This window comes from Vicia villosa, linkage group LG2, assembly GCF_029867415.1.
Source record: "Vicia villosa cultivar HV-30 ecotype Madison, WI linkage group LG2, Vvil1.0, whole genome shotgun sequence".
NCBI classification, from domain to species: domain Eukaryota; kingdom Viridiplantae; phylum Streptophyta; class Magnoliopsida; order Fabales; family Fabaceae; genus Vicia; species Vicia villosa.
The window spans coordinates 87,436,083-87,446,201 of record NC_081181.1 but is presented as its reverse complement, the minus strand read 5'-3'; the positions used below and the strand labels follow the sequence as shown (position 1 = coordinate 87,446,201).

The window sequence follows — 10,119 nt, the reverse complement described above, 5'->3', positions numbered from 1 at the left end:
TATGGGATGGATTGGATTGGTAAGTAAGAACCAATTTATAATTTACGACTTTTGTATATCTCTTAGGAATGGTAATTAATAGCTATTTCATTACTTGTAAGCAAAAAAGCTCAATTTGATTACAGAAATGTTCACATCAGGATCACTAAGAAAGTAACTTTCTGTATATTACGCTTTCAAATTTTTTATGTTTTTGTTGAAATAATTCATCTGGGTCGTCTCAAGTTCCTGTAATTGATAATTTTTCGAACATGTGTAGATACCAGAAGAAGTATAAGCGAGTAAGCGTACACCGGAATCCATGTTGGTTTTGAAATGAAAGTTTGGTTTTGATGATGACTATTATGCTTTTGGGCCATTCCGAATCTGCGTGGATTTGTGTGGTGCATCATTGGTTTTGAAATTGTACTTGGCTCACTGAAGCATGAATTTTAGTTGCTCCTGTTACTTTTGAACTGAGCATATTATGCAACTGTTGTAAGTACAAGCTTACACTCACCAAGGAGAGTTTTTGACTCATGGCAAACAAATACAAAAGCACAAGTGTATGACTCAAGGAAAAGTAAGCTTTGGCAATCTTTGCATCTGTTAGGTCGACATAATTTATCATCAGGTCGACCCAAACTAAAGCAAATAAAGGATATCTCGGCTAGGTCGACCTAGCCCACAATCAGGTCGACTCAAACTGAAGCAAAAACAGCATATCTCTGTTAGGTCGACTCATTCACGTTCCCAGGTCGATCTAAACTGAAGAAAAGTCTCAAGAATGGATTCTAACTGATTTTAGGTCGACCTAGACTCCCAACAGGTCGACCCAACTGGAAACAAATTCAAACTTGCTTAATATACTCTATTTAGGTCGACCTAATCAATGAAGTAGGTCAACCTATCTGCTCAAAAAGTGCCATATTGAATGTTTGCTCAGCACCAACATACCAGCTCCTTATATATCATCTTATGTTAATTATTTTCTGATGAACACCAACAACTGAAAGAGACACAAAGGCTTCTCATCTTCGATCTTCATCACAACTCTAACACAACTACACACAATCATTTTTGCGTTGAGGGTTTGCGTTCAAGATCGATAACGTCCATGGAACGGAATTGAAGATTCCTAGTGGGTGAAGATTTGTGAGGTTTTTGTTGAATAAAATCTGCGGATTTTGTCCTCCAAGATTGGTGAATTTTTGGGGTTTTTATCAAGAGGCTTTATCAAAGATTCAGCTGAGTGTGAAGGTTGAAGAACAAAGGTTCAAGCAATTCAATACACTGCAGCAAGGGAATCAAAGTGAAGCTCTTGGAAGATACTTGATCTGGCTCAAGATCAAGGGGAAGAAGATTCAAAGGATCAACATATTCGGTTTATCGTTATCGCTTTGTTATCTTCTTTGTATAAACTGTTTTCAATCATAATGAAAGACATTCCAATTCCCGTTTGGAATTGGGGGCAGATGTAGTCGTAGCGAGGACGATCGACGAACTGCCTGAACAAATATCATGTTCTTATCGCTTTTATCTTTTCGTTTACGTTTCGCTTATTTCTGGTTATAATCACAAATTGATTAAAGGTTCAAGTGTTAAACTTGTGTGTTAAAACCTAATACATACATCACAAGTCACCACACATTGAATCAATATCAATTTGGTTATTATCACCAAGTGGTTGATATATTGCTGTCGCGGGCGAAAAATCGTTTGTCCTTTTTTTCGGGATGAGACACCTGATGCCTTCTTTGGGCTCGAGTGCTCAAAAAATGATTTTTCTTTTGTACCGACCAATCTTTTTATTATTTCCAAAGGAGGAAAAGGAAAAAAGCTGCAATAACCTAAAAGTGGGGGGAGAGATCTTGGGTAAGAGGGTTGGTTATACGAAGGGAAGGTATTAGCACCCAACGTATCTATAGTACTCTATAGGTTTCTTTGCTTTGTTTTTTTCATTCCATGTTATTGAGAGGTTCTGTTGTGAGAAAAGAGGTGGGACCTAAGGTGTTTGTTTGATCATGCTCGCAAAGATCATCGCAATCCTCTGCATACATATCCCTTAGAGGGAATCAGAGCATCTGTAGCTCGGGGTCTACGGGTGCTAAGGTTTGAATGGTTTTTTTTGTTTTGTTTTGCTCGCCAATGATCGACCTTGTGCCTACGTATTCTCAAAGGGATGTTGAGAAAGTCAGAGCAATCGTAGTTCCCACTTATGCTAGTGGAAGCAAAGGAAAAGAGACAAATGTCATCTAAATGTTCGATGTATCTAATCTATATCATCACATACATCTGTTTGTTTTTGTTTGAAAATCTTTTCATTATAAGCCCTGGGCCATGCCACTTATGGCGCTTATAATGATAAAGATGTTTTTGTTTGTTTAACCAGCCTTGTGGCAAAAGTTTCAATGAAGTCAGCCTTGTGACAAAAACTTTGATTAATCAGCCAGCCTTGTGGCAAAAGTTTCAATGAAGTCAGCCTTGTGACAAAAACTTTGATTAATCATCCAGTACGGTGGTAAAACGGTTTGATTGATTAGCCAGCCTTGTGGCAAAAGAAATTTGATTGATTAGCCAGCCTTGTGGCAAAAAAGTTTGATTTTGATTGATTGATTGTTTGTGATGATATAGAAGAGATACTCCTATCATAGAGATGATAAATGTCTAATCTCCTAGGGTATTTGATTTGGATATTTGGGATGCTTATAAGAAGCCCGTGGGTCCTTGTACGAAGCCCAAGAGGAGGCTATCCGAGGGTCCTTGCATTGTAAGCCCAAGAGGAGGCTATGGGAGGGACAATCCAGGGTCCTTGCATTGTAAGCCCAAGAGGAGGCTATGGGAGGGTCACTCGTTTGTACAAAGCCCAAGGGGAGGCATGGTATAGTTGGTTTGAGCTCTTAGAGCGATTTCACCGGGAAACCATACTCTATGTCCTAACCTAAACTAGGGAGATTCTTTGCACGAAGCCCAATAGGAGGCTATGGGGAACCTAGTGTTATACTAAGTTGAACAAGCACACATATCACACATATGAGCAAACATGAACAAGTATGAACAAACATGAACAGGTATGAACAATTATATATATGACAAAGTGTGTGTATATAATGGAGTTTATGAAGGAAATATACCTGTAAGCATGATCCATTTGTATACACGGGGGCTCGGGACTTATACTCGAGGAGAGGTCCACTTGAATTTATTCAAAGCTATGTAAACAGGTATTCACAAAAGGGCTTGGGACTTATACCTACATGGAGGCCCATGGTATTTTTGGGAAGATTTAAAGAAAACCTTCATTTTTGATTTGTTGTTCAAAGTTAAAAAACAAACTGATCGAGGTATGTACAAAAAAGTGTATGTACAAAAAGGTGTGTGTACAATGAAATACCTAATTTCATGTACAGGAATGGGACTTATACCTATGTGGAGGCCCATGTTTTATTTTATAAAATATGGTTGATTGTTTTGAAAAAAGATGCGAGGTTTGAAAAACTGTTTGAAAGTTTGTTTTGAAAGAGTTTTCTGTACAAAGAAAAACTGTAAAAGAAAGAGGAAAAGGACTTATTCTCTCTAATATTCGAGAGGCCCCACATCGTTTTGAAAATGAGTTGAAATGTTTTGAAAGTGAATTGATTACTGTTGTGAAAACAGTTGATTGAGTTTTAGGCTTACCTCGAAGAATGAGAAAATCAGATTTCTGAGTTTGAGGTGTTACCTTGATCTTCAGATGTCAGATAAGTTCATAGCTTACAGCATTCTTTGGTCATCCAGTAATTGTTTATGGAATTCTACAGCAAATGGAAGATCAAACAAAACAGACAAATCCAAAAGACAACAGAGAAATAATCTCGAAGTCTCGGATGAAGTTAGAAAATTCAAGTAAAATGTGCAAGAGTAACCAATTAGAAACTTAAATGATTAACTACACAAAATAATATGAAAATATCAAATTCAAATAAAAATAAATCTAAGAAAAGATATTTTTGTGGTTTTTTCATGAAAAGAGAAAATATTTAGAAACATAAACTTAAATATGCATCTAATATATTTTTTTGGGATTTTTAATAAGGATTAGAAAATAAAACTATATCCTATATTAAAATAAAAACTAAGTCTTTTTATATAAAAAACTATTTTCTAAAGAAAGCTTAAAGGAAATAGTTAATAAAAAGATTGAATAATTGGGCCAGAGGTGTTTAAAAACAAGTTAGGGGTGCAGCCCAATTGAGTTAGAGCTGAAAGAATAATAATAAAAAAAGACTGGGCCGGACTGGGTCGGGTCAGATGGAACCCGGATCCGCCTCTCTTAACAGCAGCGGGTTGGAAAATCCTAAACAAGACAAAGAGGGCAATCAGCGCCTCTCTCCAATTTCTCTTACTCGTTTACACGAGTTTTCTTCTTCCCGGGAGAAAAAATACAGCACTAACAAACAACAAACTCTTCTTCTCCCTCGGCCCTCTCTCGATCAAACAACTACAACAAGCTTTCAATCAGATTCACGGCCTCTCTCTCTCTCGAGCTCACAGTCTCTCTCGCGGTTTGCTCTCTTTGCTCACGTTTGAACGATAACAACAACGAAGCTTACGGTTCACTTGTTTAGTAAACAACACCACTGATCTTTCTTGGTTTTAACAACAATCAGAAACTTCCAGCGGCCATGGAAGGAGAATCAGAAGAAAAACCCAGGTATGTTTCTCTTAATTTCGTTTTCACTTTTATTTAACAGTATAGTAACAACAACTTCTCACTCGGTTCATCTCTTAGCGTGAGCTCTCTCAGAAACAACAACAAACTAATGTTCGATGCTACCTCTCTCGCGAAGAACAGTGACAACAACACCTTCTCAGGGTGCTTTCGGTTCTCTCATGTTCAAGGTAACACAGATCATTTTTTACAGTTTCTTAAAACCAATTCATTTTTCAATTTTATGATCATGGTTCAATTGATAGCTCACTCCCTGTTTCGATTCTGCTCACAGTGAACAAAAACAAGAACTTCCGGCCTCTTTTGATTGAAGACAAACTCAAGGTTTGTTCTTCAATTTCTTTATCATGGTGCCAATAGTTTTTTTTATGACATAGCAGTAATAACATATGCTCTCTGTTTTTCGGTTTCAGACAATTCAACAATTAACAGCAATATTGAGCGTGAGGTATGAAGATAACTTACCTGCGGCTAGAAGATTTTAGCCGGATTAGTGTTGCAGGTATGTGTCGGTTGCTCTGCTTCTGAAATTCTGCTTCTGAAATTGGCTATGATTACTGCGTTTCTGTTGTAAGTGATTGTTGATTCTGAGTCGTAAATCTGAACTGCTGCTACGTTGCTGTTACGGCTTCAAACTCACCATGAATTGTTGCTGTGATTGATTATGAACCGTGGCTTGTTTCTGTTGCTACTGTTATTGTTGTTGCTGCAGGTATAACACTGATTAATGGAAATATTGAGAGTAAGAGTGAAATTAGCTTACCTACGGCGAGGAGGTTTTCGCCGGATTATTGTTGAGGTATGCCTTGAATTCTTTATTGTTACTAACAACCTTGAATTGTTACTAACAATTTCTCTAACAACTTGCTTGTTGTTGTAGGATCCTTTGATGAAGATGACACCACCTCTTTGGATATTAGGGAGACTTGAAGATGGACTTCAAGTTGGAACTCTCCACCAAGGTATGAAGAATTTCTTCTTCACTCCCCTTCAAGAACTATGTAGCTAGAAACTCTTATTTTTTTTCAAGTAGTTTTCTTTGATTTGAAGAATTTCTCCTTCTAACAAAGAAACATGAAAACTATAAGAGAAGAGGAAGAAGTGAGAAAGCTAGTAGTATAGTAGCTTTGGTGTGATTTGCAATGAAGTGAAGCCTTCTATTTATAGGAAAAGTTAAGGGTGTGTTTGGCACTTGGTAAACTTGATTGGCAAGATACAATCATTGCAAGGAATAGAATAAGAATAAAAATATTCTTTATGAGATATTTCTCTTGCAAGTGGACATGGAATATCTCTTTGATTCCTTTTGTTTTGATTTAATCTTTTTTTTTTTGAATTATTGAACTTTTGCTAATCTCACCCCTTTTTGTTTTCCTTTTTTATGTGACATGAGCATCATTGAGGAAAGCATGAAGAAATTTGATTTTGAAGAATGAAGACTTTGAAGAATGAAGAATTCAAGAAAGTCTTTGAAGCTTTTTTCTCTTTCTTGTAATTCCAATTCGTTCCAACTTTAAATTGTATGAACTTTGCATTCTTGAAAATGAATGGAATTTTGTGATTCTTGAACTTTAGATAAAGTTCCTTTGTAATTCATTTGTTCCATGTAAATGCTTGAACTTCTTTTAGAACTTGAATGAAATTATTATTCAATCATGAAATTCCAATATCTTTGAGTGAAATTGTTATTCAAGCATGAAGCTTTGAATATTCTTGAATGATCTTGAATTGAATTTGAATTCCTTTTGAATAGAAAATGATAGGAAATCCTTTGAATTTTAGGCCTTGAAACATGTTCTTGCCATCATGGATCTTTGAAATAATATTGAACTTGAAATTCTTGAATCCATGGTCTTAGAATTATACTTGAAGCAATTCTTTCAAAATAAACTCAAAATGGATAATGTCTTCTCTTTTTTTGCAAACCTTGAAGAAATCCTTATATATGATTTTGAACTTGTTCTAAATTCCAAGCAATCCACGTGAAACACTTTCTTTCATGAATGACAAATCCATATGCCGATTCCTTGAACAAATTCCAAACTAATCTCTTGAATCGCACAAATTGAAAATGGCACACTTCAAATGAACACAAATTGATGACTATGGATCTTGAATTGAGACACAATTTCCATTGGATATTGTCATAGGGATTATTTGAAGATGATTGAAACCTTTGATTGACTTCCTGGGGATTTTTAGGGTTTCCCAAATGTGATCCCTGATTTCAGTCCCTGATAGTTCAAAACCCTGATCTGAGGATTTGTCTGATCAATCTTTGTGTAGGAGGTATCTTGAGCCAATAAATTAGATCAAGATAATGCACTTGAGGTCTTGATATCATGTCCCAAGTCATTGGGTCAAATCCTGAGCAAAAGTCAGGGGTGTGCTATCTTCAGTCAAAACCCTAATTTGGTTGATTCAGTGCTTTTGAGCTTGTTGAAATGAATCTCTGGGGACCAAATGTTGGTTGTTTGAAGAAGATGATTCATTTGAAATGAAGGGAGAACAAAACCCTAATTGATTGTTTCTTGTACTGATGAGTGATTTCTTGATTAAACCCTGCTGAGTCACAAGTAGCAAACACAAGCTATGCAATTTGTTAGAGATGCAAATGATGCATATGCAATGATATGAGGTGGTAACTTAGGTCAAAAATTGGGGTATGACAGATGCCCCTATTTAAGTTTCTTCAACCTGAGACATGAAGATTGAAAATCTTCGTTTTGATAGGGTGGAAGAGACTTAAATATCAGAAGACGCGAATTTTGGACCTAAGTGTCATACCCTAATTTTTGACCCCCCCTGAGATGACATATCTTCAGGATTTTTCATCAAGTCAAAGCAAGTACCCAGGGCAGTCTGGCATTCAATCGAGGGTGTTCAAAGACAAGAAAACTCAGGCAAAGGATCAATCAATAGGAGGATTAGTCTCTAACACAATCATAAGACTCAAAAGCCTCATTATTACACCTATGATTGATTAAGACACCCAGTCATCTAAGTACAGGATTACTCAGATCAACAGACTAGGGTTTGGAGCCTATCAAAGACTAAAATCAGGGATCACCTTTGGGAAACCCTAAAAAGCCCCAGGAAACCATTCAAAGACATTAATCATCTTCAAATAACTCTTATGACAAGATCCACTGGACATTACACCTCAATTCAAAGTCTACACTCATCATTGTCCTCTGGTCGACAATTAGGGTTTTTGACCTAATTCACCAAGATAGTTGACTTTTAATCAGGGCATGGATCCAAAACTCAAGAAATGATTCAAGAATCTCTACTACCTCAATATAATCCATTTACATCATTCATTTGAGGAGAAGATCTTGTTTCTACACAAAAGCCCAAAAATTCACTTTGTCAGGAAAAGTCAACTGTGTGGGATCATCATTGACTTTTAAGGTTTTTGGTCAAAAAATGACTTTCAAAGATCAATATCATCAATATATGGATGTCAAAGTCATTTGACCAAAGAAATTCAAAGAGATTCATCAAGGAGCAAAAAGTCGGGAATTAGGGTTTTTGAGGGCATGGTGAGAACTCAAAATTTCACCTACACAACTCAAAAAACTTCCAACATGAAAGTTGTAGATCTTGCAAAATAAAACAACATCTCACATAAGAACTTTTTTCAAAAGATCAACCATTTAAGGGTTTTGAAAATTTTGAAGTTTTAGGTCATAAACACTTAGAAAATTTTCTAAGTGTTTTAACCTAGTTTTCATCCAACTTTGGGCTCATTTTTCACAAATTTCCCAAATGATTCTGAAGAAGACATAAACTAATGATTTGAAGTAGATGTTTAGGGCTTTCCAAATTGTGTTCAACCTTCTCCAAATTCAATTTGAGCTAAGAGTTATGCTTGTTCAAAGTTGGCCTCATGAAGTAAAATTATAGGTCATGCATCATTTTTGAACTTTGAAATTTTGTGCACATGACCTCAATTATGGATGCTACACGACCCATAACATATCTGAAACAATGCCATGCATTCATTTTCACCATGCCATAAGGATTGAAGAAGATTCTAAAAACAAGAACATGTGATTATGTAATGATTACATTTGTGAATTTATGGCAAATTGATGAATCACCCAAGGAATCTTCTCACCAACCAATTAGAGCTCATTTCTGGCTCAGAATTGTCCCCTAAGATCAAGCAAAATCGAGGGCTAGGGGATTGATCAAATGGAATCAAAATTCTCATCATTGCATAAGAGATATTTGCAAACTTCCTTCATGCTTAAGAAACCAAACTTCTTTCATTAAGCAAGCTCACTCTTCTGCAACTATACTGAACCAATTGCCTATAAATAGAGGCCTCATTCTCATTCAAAAAACACACCAAAGCAACAAAATTCTTGCTTTCTCTTTTCTTTCTTCATACTTAGTTTTTTCAAAGGTCCTTTGGCAAGAAGACTCGGATTCTTCAAACCAAAGCTCTCTCTTTGAAAATAAGTATTCAAACACATTGAGGGAGGCATTTGGAGGTGATCCAAACCTCTGGAACACTGCTGGGCGTGGAGAATCATCATCTCCACCTCTCATTTGGAGCACTTGCAGTTGGAGGTCCATAGAGTAATTCAGGAGGTTTCAAGCCAAGCCAATCATCCAGGCACACTCCTCAGGTCATAGTGAAGCTAACCAGGTGGCTGCAACTCATCTGTAACTCCAAATTCAACAACCCCCATGTTCACTTGAAGCTGAAATCGAGGGAGGTCCATAGAGCAATTCAGGAGGATTCAAGCTCCAATAAGCATTCAGTTAGCATCATTGAGTCTCAAGGAAGCTATTGAGATCATTCATTCAAGCCCAGGTGGTCTCTATCATCCTCACGACCTCCATTTTCAGAGGTAAGTTTCTGAACCTCACCTCTTTAATTTAAGCACTCTTTGTGATAAAGCTCGATTCTATCTTGTTCAGCATCATCAGAGGATTGAAAACCCTCTATCATCATTCATTTATCTTTCAGTATAGTCATTTAATTTGATTTTCAAAATTTAGGGTTCTTCACGATTTCTGGTAAATTAGTTAGATGTAGTTAATATAAATAGATATTAGTTACATATTTAGATTCGTGAGGAAATTTGGAGTGAAATTCATCTTTACATCATCACGTTTGGTTGAGAAACGAGGAAGTTCAGAAATTCAAATTTGAAGAGCTTGAGGTTGAAGATGAAGATGGTGGGTGGCGCCATTTTTGAATTCTCAGGGGAGGGTTTAAAATATATTTAACTGAAAGCGTGTTTTAAACGAATACATCGTTTGCCCTAGTGGCCTCACATGCGCTCTTAGTCTCCTCATGCCTCAAGTCTGGGGTTCGAATCCCCCTCGCCCCAGACTTTTTATTCCTTTTATTTTTTCATGATTTACACGTTTATCTGAAAATATAATGTGTTGAATGTGTATCACTATCA

The 10,119-nt window shown here is 36.5% G+C and overlaps 1 long non-coding RNA gene across 1 annotated transcript; it reads left to right on the top strand.

Annotated features, from left to right (window-relative positions):
- Positions 1 to 4,785: 4,785 nt before the first annotated feature.
- Positions 4,786 to 5,962, top strand: LOC131646387 (uncharacterized). Its single transcript, XR_009297456.1, has 5 exons — positions 4,786 to 4,860; positions 4,965 to 5,014; positions 5,104 to 5,192; positions 5,403 to 5,489; positions 5,571 to 5,962. It is a non-coding gene; the product is annotated as an uncharacterized LOC131646387 (long non-coding RNA).
- Positions 5,963 to 10,119: the final 4,157 nt, after the last annotated feature.